This window comes from Xyrauchen texanus, chromosome 33, assembly GCF_025860055.1.
Source record: "Xyrauchen texanus isolate HMW12.3.18 chromosome 33, RBS_HiC_50CHRs, whole genome shotgun sequence".
Taxonomy (NCBI): Eukaryota; Metazoa; Chordata; class Actinopteri; order Cypriniformes; family Catostomidae; genus Xyrauchen; species Xyrauchen texanus.
Window position 1 is genome coordinate 26,154,892 of NC_068308.1, and position 15,811 is coordinate 26,170,702.

Genomic DNA, 15,811 nt, shown 5'->3' on the forward strand with positions numbered 1-15,811 from the left:
GAGTAATAGTGAGCTGTGCGATTTTGCTTGCACACCTGGTCTACCTCACTCTCACTCTGCTCACCTTCCTTATTCATCTTTCTGCCCTGAACACATCATACACACCTATCCATGTCTTTTAAAAATCAGTCTACCTCACTGTTTACAGAAACTGTATGGTTAAAAGTATGTGGACACACAAGCACCACACCCACATGTGCTTAGAGAGCATTTAATTTCAATAATAGGATGTTGGTACTCTTCTAGGAAGGCTTTCCATTAGATGTTGGAACAATGTTTCACACCTTTTGGCCATAGTGTAGTGTACATGCCTCTTTGAGATCTTTGTGCAGTCCACACATATATCAATACATCGACTTCCTCAAACCTATTTAAACATTATATGCTGCTTATCTATTAGGGCACATGATACTAGAATTTATATGTCCAAAAATGAGCACATCACTCTCCAGTTTGCAGTTTGCTGTAGAATTTATATCTGCCTGGATACACTCCTACTCCTACTCCATGGTAAAAAATACATGCATAAAAGCTCTGATTTGCCCACCAGGCTCAACCAGATTCTCTCTGCAACACCCACTCAGTTTTGTCATTGCTCATACCAACTCATGCCAACCCTATCTTCTCTCCTAACTGAGGAGTTACTGTATGATATCACCATGGTCCACACAGAGGCCCAGTCTATAATAAGTTATTCTTAACAAGTCAGCATTTGTCAGATGTCTTTATCCAAAGCAACTAACCATGAACTTGGTGTAACAAGATGAGCGACAGAGAGGTGTGCGGTGTGGCAGGTGCTGCTCCTACAAAGTTTACAACCACATCAAAAGGCTTCTTGTGTCTGTTGTGTCCAAGAAAATTTAGCAAAGTCCTAAGGGAAAATCCAACAGATGCTTGATCTACCATCACTATTGTGGGCTACATCTTAATATTATTAATCGTATCAATACGGCCATGCTTGGAGGCTACAAACAATTCAATCTTGGCACCAGGAACGATCAACCTTCCACCAAAACATATCTGTCTGGGACTATAAATATCTACATCTTTTAATTCTTATTTTGTGGAATCTGTGAAGTTAAAAGTTAACACCCCTTCCCAACAAACATGAGATGTTTTACCTGTAAATTATAGCCAACCATTATTCGAGAATAGTGATATAGTGATTGAGTCCAAGGTTGGAATATTAAGAAGTTCCCTTAAGCACTCAAAAGCAAAGGATGTATATTAAATTGATACAGTGGTAGACCAGTATTTTGCCTATTGTGGCGAAGATCATCAAAAAGCATGTGGTTGAACAACTTACCACCCATTTTAACAACAGCCCTTTTAGATAACATCCAAAGCAGTTTGGCTTTAGAATCAATCATTCAACAGAAACAGCAAATAGTTTTTTTTTTTCCAGAGAATGTTAAATCGAAATTAGATGCGGGTGGAGTTGTGGGAGCCATATGTTTAGATCTAAGAAAGGCCTTTGACACAGTTGACCATAGTAGTCTTCTTACAATGTTGTCAAGGTTCAATTTTACAGCCAAGGCAATTAAATGGACAGAATCATCCTTGGATGGAAGGATTCAGAGAGTAAAGATTAGAGTTGTCTCCGGCCCTTCATTATTATATTGGTGTACTTCAGGGATCCATTTTTGGACCTCTCATGTTTAATTTATATGTCAATGATTTGCCCATTGTTTGCAGTGAATGTGAGGTGCAGTTGTATCCAGATGATACTGTGGTTTATGTGTAGGCAAAGACTAAACAACAAGCCACAGGTTAACTCACTGCTGTGATGGCATGTTTTGCGCAATGGCTTAGTGATTCCTGTCTCCACCTCAGTGTACAGAAAACAGTTGGTATGTTTTTTACCAAGAGACAAACCAATGATTCTGAACCAGACATTTATGTCTTGTGTAAAAAGTTGAAAGAAGTTTCTCATGCCTACTTATATACTCCTACACAGGGCTTGTAAAACCTATCGCTCATTTATATGCACTTTAAAATCATGGTTAAAAGAAAATCAACAGTGTGATTATACTCAAATTTCATCAGCTGTGAATCAAATATGCTTTTAAGATATTGTCATCTTTTTGTGTATGTATGTATGCATTTATGATATTGTTTTATGAAGTCTATTTTCACTTGGGTTCTAAGAATGATATCCCTTTTTATACCTGCTTTTTAATAGAATACCTTCCCAGGGACTAAAGTTGAAAATTAGCTGTATTAGCTAAACTGGCATATTTACAGAAATATTTACTGATGTGCATACCTGTAAATCTAAACTGAATGAATAAAAAAAATTGTGAATTCAAGATGTTATCAGTATTTTGGTTTCCTGGAAATTAAACCCATAACCTTTACCAGTTGATCTAGGGGACTCCGCTTTTGTTTTAGCCATTCTAAAATTGCTAAAGTATAATGGGCAAAAGCAAAAGCATGACAGAGTATTCTCTGTTGTAAACCCTCTGAATTTTGCAAATGTAAATAATTTTATTAACAGTTATGTTTTATTGCTCCATGGCAAAAGAAAACAAAAATCTATTCCAAACGATAAAGGATGCCTTATTTGGCCTAGAATTTTGGTCATACTGTAAATACTGTGCTTTTGGTTCTATTCCCATCATATGCTGTATTAATGTCATCTCATCTCTTGTTTCCTACTATATTTCATGCTTCCAAGACCAAATGATAGCTGATTCTACAATAAAGGGGAGGGGGACTTTTTTTAGATTACAAACTGGTAATTACAAGGGTATTTTGCTATAAATGTGGTTTATAAGGACAGTTCTAGTGTCCCCATACTTGAAATTGCTTAAAAACATGCTAAATATATCTATATATTTTTTTAATTAAAAAACACAGAACGTTTTTTGTCAGGGTTAGATTTAGGGGTAGGTTTATAGAATAGAATCTATAGTTCGTACAGTATAATCATTATGTCTATGGAGAGTCCTCATAAGGATAGCAACACACGCGTGCATGTGCGTGCATGTGTGTGCGTGTGTGCGTGTGTGTGTGTGTGTGTGTGTGTGTGCAAGGTAGCAAGGATGTTGCACACCTGTGGAACTGCAGTGGTCATTTTATCACAAGCAGTAAAATCACACCTCCTCTGCTGCCCTGTTAACAGCCTGCCAAGTGAGGGGCCAGAAACCATGCCAGGGACACACAAACACACATATGCACACAGACACACACCACATTGATATAACAGGTGTGTGCTTGTTTGTTTATGTGTCTGTGCCACGATATCTGCATTACAGCAGCCAGATCCCTGTATTCCAAAATGGGCTCGAGTCCGATACGACTGTGTCCTGCTGTCTGTAACTGCAGGTGGCTCATTGGTAAATGTTTAGGAGGAGAGCCAATTTCATGAGCAAGTGTGACTGGGAAATTATGCAATAGCTCTGTCTGCAGTAGAGTTGCGATCAGCAGGGACAGTTGGATGCTGGCATTCCAAAATTTTATAATGAAATAATTCAGAGGCTATCCATGCTAATCTCTCTTGTACTGGTTTGAACAGTAGCAACATTTCAACAAGATATTATGTCCACCACATCATTAATGCAAACTGTCTTTATCTATACCTGATAATAGTTTGTGTGACTTTTCAGTGTGCACATTTGGATGTCTTTTGGAGGTTTAGTTATTGATTCTAACAAATAGGCCTACCACACAAAAACAACCAGCAAAATCTCTCACCCCCACCTACCCTACAAAATCCCTTCCCTGCTGACCATTATCAAATAAAAACAATTATTTATTATATGGGACTTAATGCACAATTAAAGTAATAGTTTACCCAAAAATCTAAATTCTATCATCAGTTAATGTCATGGAATGTTCTTATACTGTAGAACACATAAAATGAATTTTTGATAATCTAGCCACTTTTGATTAAACTGAGGGCTGTCAAACTGCAAAATGACAAAAAAGAAGAAAGCAAAAGGCACCATTAAAGAATCATAAAAGTGGTCCTTATGACTTGGGCAGTCATATGATAGCTTTGTGTGAAGAACAGTCTAAAATTCAAGTAAATTAAATGGAAAGGTTTCATTTGTTAACATTAGTTAACTACATTAACACGAACTAACAATAACCACAATTTACAGAACTTATTGATCTTGGTTAATGTTAATTACTTAATGAATTTACTATTACATTATAATACAATGTAAACAACATTGGTTAATACATTATGTACTAACATTGACCAACAATGAACAATTATATTTTCATAAGGTTACATTAACTAAGATTAATAAGTGCAGTAAAACATATGAATTGTTAGTTTATAATATGTTCTGCATTTACTAATGTTAATAAATAGAACCTTATTGTTGCAAAATTCAGAATCATAGGTGAGACTTGTTTTTTAAGTTTGACAAAGAAATGCTAATCCATTCCATAATAAGATAAGTCTAGTTACAAACCTAACACATTTTATATTACAGAATTTGCACGTCTTAACCCTAAACATAATTGTGGCAGGGTGGAGGATGGGGCAAACCCACCTACACATATTAGGCTAATCAAGCCTTCGAGAGGGATAAAGGTCGACTGCAGAGGATCGTGAGGGAGAGAGAGATCGTTTACGGACCGGGTGTGTAGGATCACGACCCGGCCCCGCCCTCCACCCTGCCACAATAATTTATTTTACGTGTTTAGCAGAAACTTTCACTGTGTCACAACCTAGAACAGCTCTTTAAAAATAGGTCTAGCTATTTTCTTTCTTTTTTGTAGCCACTCTGTTGACATTTATAATGAGTTGCTAAGCTGCTGAAAATATCTCTAAGGAAGTGTGTGTGTGTGTGTGTGTGTGTGTGTGTGTGTGTGTGTGTGTGTGTGTGTGTGTGTGTGTGTGTGTGTGTGTGTGTGTGTGTGTGTGTGTGTGTGTGTGTGTGTGTGTGTGTGTGTGTGTGTGTGTGTGTGTGTGTGTGTGTGTGTGTGTGTGTGTGTGTGTGTGTGTGTGTGTGTGTGTAGAGAGAGAGAGAGAGAGAGAGAGAGAGAGAGAGAGAGAGAGAGAGAGAGAGAGCCAGACAGAGAGCCAGATAGAGAGAGAGAGAGAGAATGTATGCGTATGTGTGCATATGGGTCCATGACTGTTCTATCTATTCTGTGCCCCAGGTAACAAATGACTTCCTGTGATAATTGCCCTAATGAGCTGTGGAATTCATAATAGGTGTGCTCAAAATGAGGTGCAAAGCAGAGAAAGACAATAGAAGAGGAAATGGAGCAGAGATTGAGATTGGAGATGGATGCCTGATGAGCTAGCCATGGGAAGACTGTCCCATTCTGATATTTTCTCACATAATGCCAGGGTTTTGAGCCCTGACAAATTGTCAGATTTGTGTTAATTCCTGTGCTTAAGCCCTTATTTTCTGAGGCTGGGATGGCTGGGTGTTTGTGTGAGAACAGAACTCCTGTCCATAGTAGGTCAAGAGCTACATTCAAACAGCAGCAGAACACAGTTGTCAGTCCTGTTTTAAAGTGCTAAATAGGGTTATGTTGACACACTGTTCCATTATAAACGAGAGTGACAACTACATTCTATAACTAAAGTTACTCCCTGAAAAAAAAAAAAAAGAAAAAGATTTGTCTTTCCACCAGAGCTGCATCCATCAGTTGTGTGGTTGTGCACGACCAAAGTGCTGTATACTCTACACCTAGTTAAAAAGAGTAAAATTATTTTATAGATCTATTGGTTAAATTAAGATTTGACAGATTGTACTCGTTTGACCTCGATTGGACTCGTTTACTAAATAACGTTGTGTTGATGTGATAAGAATTTTCTTTGTGATGGAACTTGCCATATTTGATATGTACTTATTTAACCGTTACCATGATTATAGGCCTTATTCAAAGTTATCACAAGAATAGAAATATGGCTTGACTTCATTCATCCAGACAGTATTCAAACCTCTCCTGTATGCTGTTGTATGAACAGGGCAATTCGAATCACACCTGTTGTGTGAATATAGCAAATATGTTTTCTCTAACATCACATGCCAGAAGTGCATTGTGTTGCAGCTCCTGCTATCTGCACAGAGAGAAGACCTGTGTGAGAACACACTTGTATTAATGTAGTGGGTCAAAATGTCTCTAAAGTAATATTTTTCCACCTACATACATTCACACCTTCATCAGAACAACAATTTCCCCCCTGCACAAATGTATCAGTGTGGGTAGGTGTTTTTCTGGATTACCCTGAAGGATCAAGAGAGAGCGAAATAGAGAGTGAGCAGAATAGAGAGAAAACCCAGGAAGAGGTCCAAGATTTCATTGTATGTTTATGAACATTGGTATGCATATAAGTGGTCAAAAATAGCACCCTATGCAAGGAGCATGTGACTCATTTTGTGTGTTTTAAAAGCTCCTTACACCATACTGTATCAGATGGACAACCTGATGCTGCATGCATCTCCATATCATCTTATTAAACATAGATTACAGTATAGATGTAAACAATTTTCTTACAGTATTGTAACTGCATTATATCTGTTTCTGTGTGTACATACTTAGATATAGTTTGGGGACAAATTTGTCTCCTATAGTAAGCTAAATCTGACAAAAACTCCCTTTGGAAATTGTTTGGGATGTTCTCATTTAGAAAAAAACAATCCATACATGAATTGTGTTTGCGTGTGTTTCAGTAGTTAGTATGTTAAAGTAATTTTGTGTTAAAGCAGTAAAGGTATTTGGCTTGCAGTCCGTATACTGAAGGGCTAGGAGCTCAAGACTCGACTCCTGATTACCCCCAAAAAGGCGTTAAGATGAAAGGACAGTACCATGACTATGGCAGGAATTGTTTAGGACAGCAAGTCAGCAAAAATTATATTTGCTTCTGAATTGTTCTTCCCTCAAAATCTGTATAGAGGGAGGGCTTTACGCGTTTGATTGAAGGTGGATTCTTGTACGATGGCTGGTCGAGAGGGCTACGCTGCGATTTGAAGGAGAGACCATCACTCGTCGTAGAAGTGGATGGGCTCACTGTATGCAAACAGGGAAGGTGAAAATTAGAGTTGGCTCGTGCTTCGTTCGAAAGGGAGGGCTCACACTGCCATTCAAACGGGAGACTGTTCTAAGAGAGAGAGGTTTAGCTCAAGCTATTTGAACGGGTTAGCCAAGCATGCATTCGAACGGGGAAGGTGAGAATGAGAGTTGGATCACACTGTGTTCGAAAGGGAGGGCTCAACTGTGAGTCGAATGGGAGAATGCTCTATGGAAAGAGAGAGCTCACGGCATTCAAACAGGTAAGCCCAGCAAGCAATCGAACGGGGAAAATGAGAACGAGAGTAGGCTTGTGCTGTGTTCGAAAGGGAGGGCTCACACTGCGATTCAAGCTGTGTGCGAGAGAGAGAGAGAGAGAGAGAGAGAGAGAGAGTTCAAAGCATTCAAATGGGTAAGCCCAGCAAGCAATCAAATAGGGCTTGTTTGCAGAGGTGGCCTCACACAATAGAACTCTATGGGAGCAGAGTTTAAACCACTGCTGCTGCAGTGGATTGAGTATTTGGGGGCATAGTGAAGGAGCTCCTGTGGGAGCGCTGCTGTGTTTCCATTGCTGTAGATTCTTTTCTATTAAAGTATGGACCTTAGATATTGGAAGCACCTGTGGAGAAAATATTAACAACCTTGTACACACATTTAGTGTGAATGGAGCACTGTTGCTGTGGTATCGAGTAGGGCACAAAAGACTTCATTAAATTTATCAACACCTGTAAGGGATGCAAATGTAAGTTTGTACTTACCTGTAGGGGAGCAAATGGTTAGTTAGGAATACATAAATGTATTACCTTTATATACGTCTGTAAGGGAAGAAAAGGGTTAGTCATGGAAAACGTGTCGTTTACGTTCATATGCAGCTTAGAGGGAAGCAACATTTTTGTTAAGAATACAAATTTATTACATTTGTCATGGCAGGGCACTGTTGTAGCGGGATCAAGTAGGGCACAAAAGACTTTGTTAGATTTATCAACACCTGTAAGGGAAGCAAAGGTTAGTTTGTACTTACCTGTAGGGGAAGCAAATGGTTAGTTAGGAATAGGTTAATTTATTACCTTTATATACGTCTGTAAGGGAAGCAAATTTTTAATTATGGAAAACATTTAAATTCCATTAATATGCAGCTTTGAAGGAAGCGAAAGGTTAGTTAAGAATACAATTTTATTATGTTTGTCATGGCAGGGTACTGCTGCGGCAATATGCTGTGGCATAATCGAGAGTAATGCGGACAATGCTGCGGCAGTATCGCGCGTGGGTGTGCACTGCAGCACATTATCTGGTGGGGCACTGTGGCTGCAGTATCAAATAGGGCACACATGGTTTATCACATTTAGGCACACCTTATTGTGTGTTGGGCTCATTTCGACCATGATCAAAGGAAATGCCAAGGTTAATGGGAAAAGCTAAAAAGCTCTTTAGATTGCTGCACCACCACTGCACTCAAACAGTAGTTCATACTACGTTTCGGCCAGGAGTGCCCACGGAATGAATAACATGAAATCTCACACTGCATACGAATGGGAGAGCCCACCCTTTGATTCGAACGGGAGAGCCTACATTGCAGTCGAACGGGAGGGCCCACACTGTGATTCGAATGGGAGAGCCTGCGACCAATGTGCTGAGGCTCACACTGCATTTGAACGGGAGAGCCCACACTGTGATGTAAACAGGAGAACCTGTGGCCAAATTGCATAGGCTCACACTGCGTCTGAACGCAAGAGCCCACACTGCATTCGAATGGCGGGTGGCGCAGAATAAAGAACCTTGCTGAATTGCGTTTTTTGATGGGTATATATTTATGAGCTATGCCACTAGAGTTTTAATAAGAGGAAACAGGAAACATGATTGCGGTGTTGTGGGAGATTTAGTGGCACGGCCTGAAAGTGTCCGCAGTTGCGGCACCTGGAAAACACATTTGCGCTGCTTTGCGGTGTCGTGGGAGTTTGTTGCGTGACCCAAAAGACGTCATAGTTGTGGCACGTTTGTGCTGCTTAGGTATGATGTGAGCCGAAGGCAGAAGCACCGCAGTTGTGCTTTCTTAACTTAAACTTAGAAAGACACCTAGATAGAAAGAGCGAGAGGTAAACCTGCATGCGATCCAGTAAAAGGAAAACTAAAAGAGCTCTTGCAGAGACCTGCTAGAAGTAATATTGGCGATACCCCTGCAGAAGGCGCAAATTGTGGCGTTGCTGTAGAAAAGACCAAATAATCATATTTAGGTGAAACAAATGTGCTTGGGAATACACAGGGGCAGAGCCAGGATTTTTCACAAGGGTGGCCGGGCAGGGGCCAGCGATCAGTCTGTGGTGGCACAGATATTTTCGGGCAGTACATGCTTTTGCGAGTGATGCGGCCAATGGGACCAGGCTTCATTCCATGGTGGCCACGGCCACTCCTGGCTACCCCCAAGCTCCGCCACTGGGAATACATTACATCTTAATAAACAATGTGAAAAAAAACAGCATAAAATTATCTGAGAAATAAGAACTTTGTGTCTGTACTGCATACAGATATGCATGGACTTGTAATCATCATTGAAGGATTCACATTTGGCCATTCGCTCTTTAGGAGTATAACTGTCACCTGTAGTGCAATATACATCTTGCATAGGAAATGCGTCATGTAGCAATTGGTGTGAATTATCTAGGAATGCATTTGAGTTGAAGCTCTGTGCTGCATACAGAAATGCAGGGAAATAGAGTACGTCTTAATTCACAATGTGAAAATGACAAAATGATCTGAGAAATAAGAGCTTTGTCTCTGTACTGCATGCAGATATGCAGGAGAAATTGACTTGCAATCATTACTGAAGGTTATACTTGTGGTCATTCGGTCCTTAGGAGAATGACAACCCCCTGCGGTACAATATACGTAAATAATGCTGAGAGCAAGCGAGACAGGTTGCAGGATGTTTTTGAATGAGTTGGGATGCGGCGCATGATCTGCCGGTTGCGGAGCCAAATTCGGCTCATGTCTGTTCGTACAGAGGCTGTGTATAAATGCAGTGTGCTGTGGAATGGTCAGATTGAGTGCTGTGTGGCAGCAAACTTGCGTTAAAATGTCTGTGTTGGTTTGAAAAGATATTTTCATTAGATTATTGGTCAGTTGAAAGGACTTCTGTGTTGCATGATGCCCCTGTGTTCAGAATGAAATAAATCACGCTCCGAAGGGCACTTTGGAGGGAGAAACAATTGTGATATTCATGTTAAAAGATGACGAACAATCGCTGGATAGAGCACACCCTGAACAAGCTGCGGTGAGGTAATGAGGCTGATGGGCAACACCTGTTGTCACAGGAAGGAGGTTATCAGCGGCTTATATACTCCTGCTCGTTGGCTGTGATTTGTCAGATTCAAATTAACATGCTCCTCCCGAACATGCTCCTCTGTTAATTATCTCTGTGTGTGTGTGTGTGTGTGTGTGTGTGTGTGCGCGTCGTGTGTTCACTAGGAGGCCAGTGCGTCATGGCAATCTTTGACAGTGACAACAACAGAACAGATCATCTTCTTCTATATATGCCAAAAAAAAAAAATTACATTACTCTAAATGTACATTTTTATTGAACATTGTCATTTTTAGAGTGGTGCATTCCAGAGCAGTATACAGCCTACATTTGAAAGTGTGAATCTTTTAAAATAAACAAACAAAAAATATATTGGCCTATATATGATTGTTATAATAATAGTATATCACATTTTTTTTTTTAAACAACCACACTTTTTGTAACCCGGTCACACACACACACAAGATGAGACAGTCACAATGTGGATGAAACTGCTTTTAATGTTTATTAAAAGCAGTGCAGGCAAAAGTACAAAACAAGGGAAATCCAGTGAGAGTAGTCGAGGGGGAGCGTAAGGTCGGAAGCCGGGGAAACAACGATATAAACAAGGGGGCAGATCTAATGAGGGAGGTGAACGATAAGCGGGGAAAACAGTTAACAACTAGGGCGAAGGACAAGACGAGACTAGCGGGGGCATAAACACGGGAATCTAAATACATACAATACATACAATAACCAACGGGAAACAAACGGAAGGATAGTGTATTTATAGGGGCGAGTGCAGGTGTAAACAATGACAGGTGACGAGACGAGTGCAGGTGTAACTAATGTGTGGGGATAGGAAGCGCGTGAGTGTAAGTGGTCATAATGTTCTGGCAGATGAGCGGGAAGAGAGCACGCCATGGAGTGCATGTGTGTCAGAGGGGAGAGAGTTTACGAGCCAGAGCTCGTAATAGCAAACCGGGCGTGAAAGCCTGAGGGAGGAAAAAGAGCGCACGAGCTCAAGGGGCGGAGCGAGGGAGCGGAAGCGAGCACGCCTGAGTGTATGGGTGCGTGCTCGAGGAAGCGGAGATGGGGCAGAGGAGCGGGGTTCGTGACAGTACTCCCCTCTGAATAGGACGGCTCCTGACGGCCACGCTGGGTTGCGTGAGCTCGAGGGGACAGAACGAGCGCGTGAGCTCGAGGGGACAGAACGAGCGTAGTGAGCTCGAGGGGACAGAAGGCACAAAAGGGGAATGAAACAGTCCATGGGGGTCAACGGGCAGTTCAAGGCAAGGTCAGGGGAACATAGTGGACAGGCGGGTGGTCGGGAGGTCTAGGGGGCAGCCATAGGGCAGAGACTGGGTCAGGAGGTCTGGAAGGCAACTGGAGGACAGGGATTGGGTCCGGGGTCTGGAAGGTGACCACCAGACAGGAATAGGGTCCGGAGGCCAGGGAAGAGGCCACAGGACAGGTAGAGGGTCAGGAAGTCCGGGCTGAGCCGTGAAAGGCGGAGCCGCCAGGGGCGGCACCGTAGTTGGCTCCGGAGGTGGGGTCCTGGAAGGCTCCGGAGGTGGAGCCGAAGGAGGCTTTAGGGGCTAAGGCCTGGAAGGCTCTGGAGGTGGAGCCAAGGGGGCTTTAGGGCTAAGGCCTGAAGGCTCAGGAGGCGGAGCCAAGGAGGCTTTAGGGCTAAGGCCTGGAAGGCTCTGGAGGTGGAGCCAAGGGGGGCTTTAGGGGCTAAGGCCTGGAAGGCTCAGGAAGTGGAGCCCATGGAGGTGGCGCCAGGGAGGCTCCAGAGGTGAAGCCCTGGAAGGCTCTGGAGGCAGAGCCGAGGGAGGTGACGCCGTGGGAGGTGGCGCCATAGGAGGCTCCAGGAGTGAAGCCCTGGTAGGCTCTGAAGGCAGAGCCGGGGAGGTGACGCCGAGGAGGCGGAGTCACGAGGAGGCTCCAGAGGCTGAATCTCTAGAGGGCTCTGGAGTCTTAGGGAGCAGAGCCATGAGAGGCTCGGGAGGTGGAGCCGTAGGAGGCTCTGGCGGTGGAGCCGTGGAAGGCTCGAGAGGCGGAGCCCTAGGAAGCTCTGGAGTCCTAGGGAGCAGAGCCATGAGAGGCTCGGGAGGTGGAGCCGTGAGGAGGCTCTGGAGGGGAGCCGAGGAGGCTCGGGAGGCAGAGCCATAGGAGCCTCTAGTGGCCGAGCCCTGGGAGGCTCGGGAGGTGGAGCCGAGGGAGGCTCTGGAGGGGAGCCGAGGAGGCTCGGGAGGCAGAGCCATAGGAGCCTCTAGTGGCCGAGCCCTGGGAGGCTCGAGAGGCTTGAGGGGGGGAGCCTTGAAAGACTCGAGAGACGAAGCCCTGAGAGGCTTGAGAGGAGGAGGAGCCCTGAAAGACTCGAGAGGGGGAGCCCTGAGAGGCTTGAGAGGGGGAGGAGCTCGTTGGCCGTGGCGGGCATGGGCGTTGACTCGCGGGCCGTGCCAGGCCTCGAGGCTGGGGCCGTGACAGGCCTCGGGACTGGGGCCGTGTCAGGCTTAGGGACTGGGGCCGTGTCAGGCTTAGGGACTGGGGCCGAGTCAGGCTTAGGGACTGGGGCCGAGTCAGGCTTCAAAGCGGGGGCCGTGGTAGGCCTCAAAGCGGGGGCCGTGGTGTAGAGCGCTGGTTCAGTATCTGCCTCCCCCACAGTAAACGAGGAACCAGCGTACAGTAGGGCGAGGTCAATAAACTGAGCCAGGTTGAGGGAGCAGCGACCACCAGGCATTAATGATGAGGTTGGCTCATTCAGTCCACACTGAAAAATAGTCTTCAGAGCCACCTCATTAAAATTCACCTGGTTGGCCAGGGCACAAAAATCCACAACATAATCCTCCAAGGGTCGACTCCTGGCCCAAACACACGAGTCGAGCCGCTGGCTCCACAATGTTAAGGGCGGGCTATGGGTTACATAACCGCTGCCTCGCAAAAAACCCCTTGGTCAGCGTCCGAAGAGCCGCCAAACCTCTCAGGGGTTGAAGGCTCACGGCGCCAGAAATGCGCTGGGAGCATCAACGGGCTCAGGGACAGACACAGGTAGAACAGGGTGACAAAAGTCAAACAAAGTGCTTACCTGCTGTCCCTGGGCCGTGAGTGCGTGGTAATCTCTCCCAGCCGCAAATCCAGCGCCAGAACACGCCACAAAAATCCGCTCTAGAGAGCTGCGCTGAATCCGTGGCATTGTGACTGTCTCACGGTGAGGTTGGTTATTCTGTAACCTGGTCACACACACACAAGATGAGACAGTCACAATGGGATGAAACTGCTTTTAATGTTTATTAAAAGCAGTGCAGGCAAAAGTACAAAACAAGGGAAATCCAGTGAGAGTAGTCGAGGGGAGCGTAAGGTCGGAAGCCGGGAAACAACGATATAAACAAGGGGGCAGATCTAATGAGGGAGGTGAACGATAAGCGGGGAAAACAGTTAACAACTAGGGCGAAGGACAAGACGAGACTAGCGGGAACAAAGACAGGGGAACGAGAGAGTTGGCAAGCTAAGAGGATAATCAAGAGGAGGGAGGTCGAAACTAGACGAAACTGCAGGGGCAAAACTAGACGAGACTAGCAGGGGCAAAACTAGACGAGACTAGCGGGGGCATAAACACGGGAATCTAAATACATACAATAACCAACGGGAAACAAACGGAAGGATAGTGTATTTATAGGGGCGAGTGCAGGTGTAAACAATGACAGGTGACGAGACGAGTGCAGGTGTAACTAATGTGTGGGGATAGGAAGCGCGTGAGTGTAAGTGGTCATAATGTTCTGGCAGATGAGCGGGAAGAGAGCACGCTCGCGGAGTGCATGTGTGTCAGAGGGGGGAGAGAGTTTACGAGCGAGAGCTCGTAATAGCAAACCGGGCGTGAAAGCCTGAGGGAGGAAAAAGAGCGTACGAGCTCAAGGGGGCGGAGCGAGGGAGCGGGAAGCGAGCACGCTCGGAGTGTATGGGTGCGTGCTCGAGGAAGCGGAGATGGGGCAGAGGAGCGGGGTTCGTGACACTTTTACAAGAACTTTGCCATATCTATATATAATGTTTTATTTTACTTGTGTTAATTACATGTGTCCATAATGTATTAAATAGCATATATCATAGTCTGCTTGCCTCATTAAAGAAAGGTTATTAAAATATGTATTAAAATATAAAAAAAAAATAGTGCTGCCCTCGAGGCTAAAGGAAACCTGCTTTCTGGCCCCCTGGCTTTCCAAAGTTGAGTTCCCCTGCCCTAGCCTTTAGGGGTAGGGTTAAAGATAGAAAAAATTATTAACTTAGTATAAAAACCATTACGCCAATGGAAAGTCCTCATAATGATAGGAGTACCAATGTGTGTGTGTGCCCTGCCACGTTGATTTAGAGCTGTTTCCAGTGAATAAGTGTTGGTGATATCGTTGGAGCAATTCATAATGCTGCAGAGAGTGGGCCCCAGGGACTGAAGTGTATGAAGGCAACACACAGGGTACCAACAGAGTTAAACATATACAGACATGGCTGTCTGATTCACTTCCCACAGCACAATGAGATCTCACAACATTAGACAAGTTGAAGCACTATTTAAGAACAGTTAAAACAGGTTGACCCCCAGTGTAAAGGTGTCTCCGTGGTTCTTTTAAAACAGTGCTCTGTTTAAAAAAAAAAAAATACATTTGAGCCTCCTGACCAGGGGTGTGTTTCCCAAAAGCATTGTTAGCCAACTATGGTCACAAGTTCCATCGTTACCAACGTAGTGATTTGTTTTTTCCCGATAAGCAGTTCCACCATACAGTCGCACACAGCATCGCAAAGTTGTGTGGTTGGAACTACAGCTCTCCATCTGTGGTTAGAAGCATAGTTTCTTGATAGTTTGCTGTGTGGAAAACCTTTGGCTTTGCTGAGGCTTCCATATCTTTTATTCCATATATATAGTGCATTCTGTAAAATTTTGAGAATGTTTGCATGCACTTAAGAAAACTGCTTATTTTGGGGTTTTGCAGAAAGCGGTAATCCAACCCCAGCTAATGGGTTTGGGGTTGGATTATCTGTTTGTTGACCAATGACAGTTTGGAGAAATTTAAGGAAACCTGATTGAAAAAGAAATGTTCCCCTTGTATTTCAAATTTTGGTTTTGTAACATACTTTAGATTTAATGTATCCTGCCAATACTGATAACATATAACAGGCTTATGAATTGCATATTTTCTCCAGCAAGGTTAAATGTCATCACCACACTCAAATTTGCTGAGCACCTAAGTGCTTTTAAATAATAATTATACAGGTGCTCTCAGCTGTAGTGACTGTTGCTAGGTGATGATGTCGTCCTCTTAGCAGCACAGCATCTACTGGAGTTAGGTCACGCAGCTCAGCTCTTTTAAATGTCTCTGGCCTTTGTCTTCCTGAATAATTTATAAAGTCTCATTGACAGAGTGTATAATAATATTATTGTTCCCCAAAAGTCCAAACATGTCCAGAGAGATTCAAGGGCATATGTTTTAGGAACAGGAAGCTCTCTGCCCTTTGAAGATGTTTTTATTTGATACTGTTTGCAGTAGGGGGCACCAATAT

General features: G+C 43.8%; 1 protein-coding gene across 1 annotated transcript in view; it reads left to right on the top strand.

The window, feature by feature from the left end:
- The window catches only part of LOC127626960 (TANK-binding kinase 1-binding protein 1-like), a 73,131-nt gene that overhangs the window by 22,809 nt on the left and 34,511 nt on the right, over nucleotides 1-15,811 (top strand). The window lies entirely within an intron of this gene.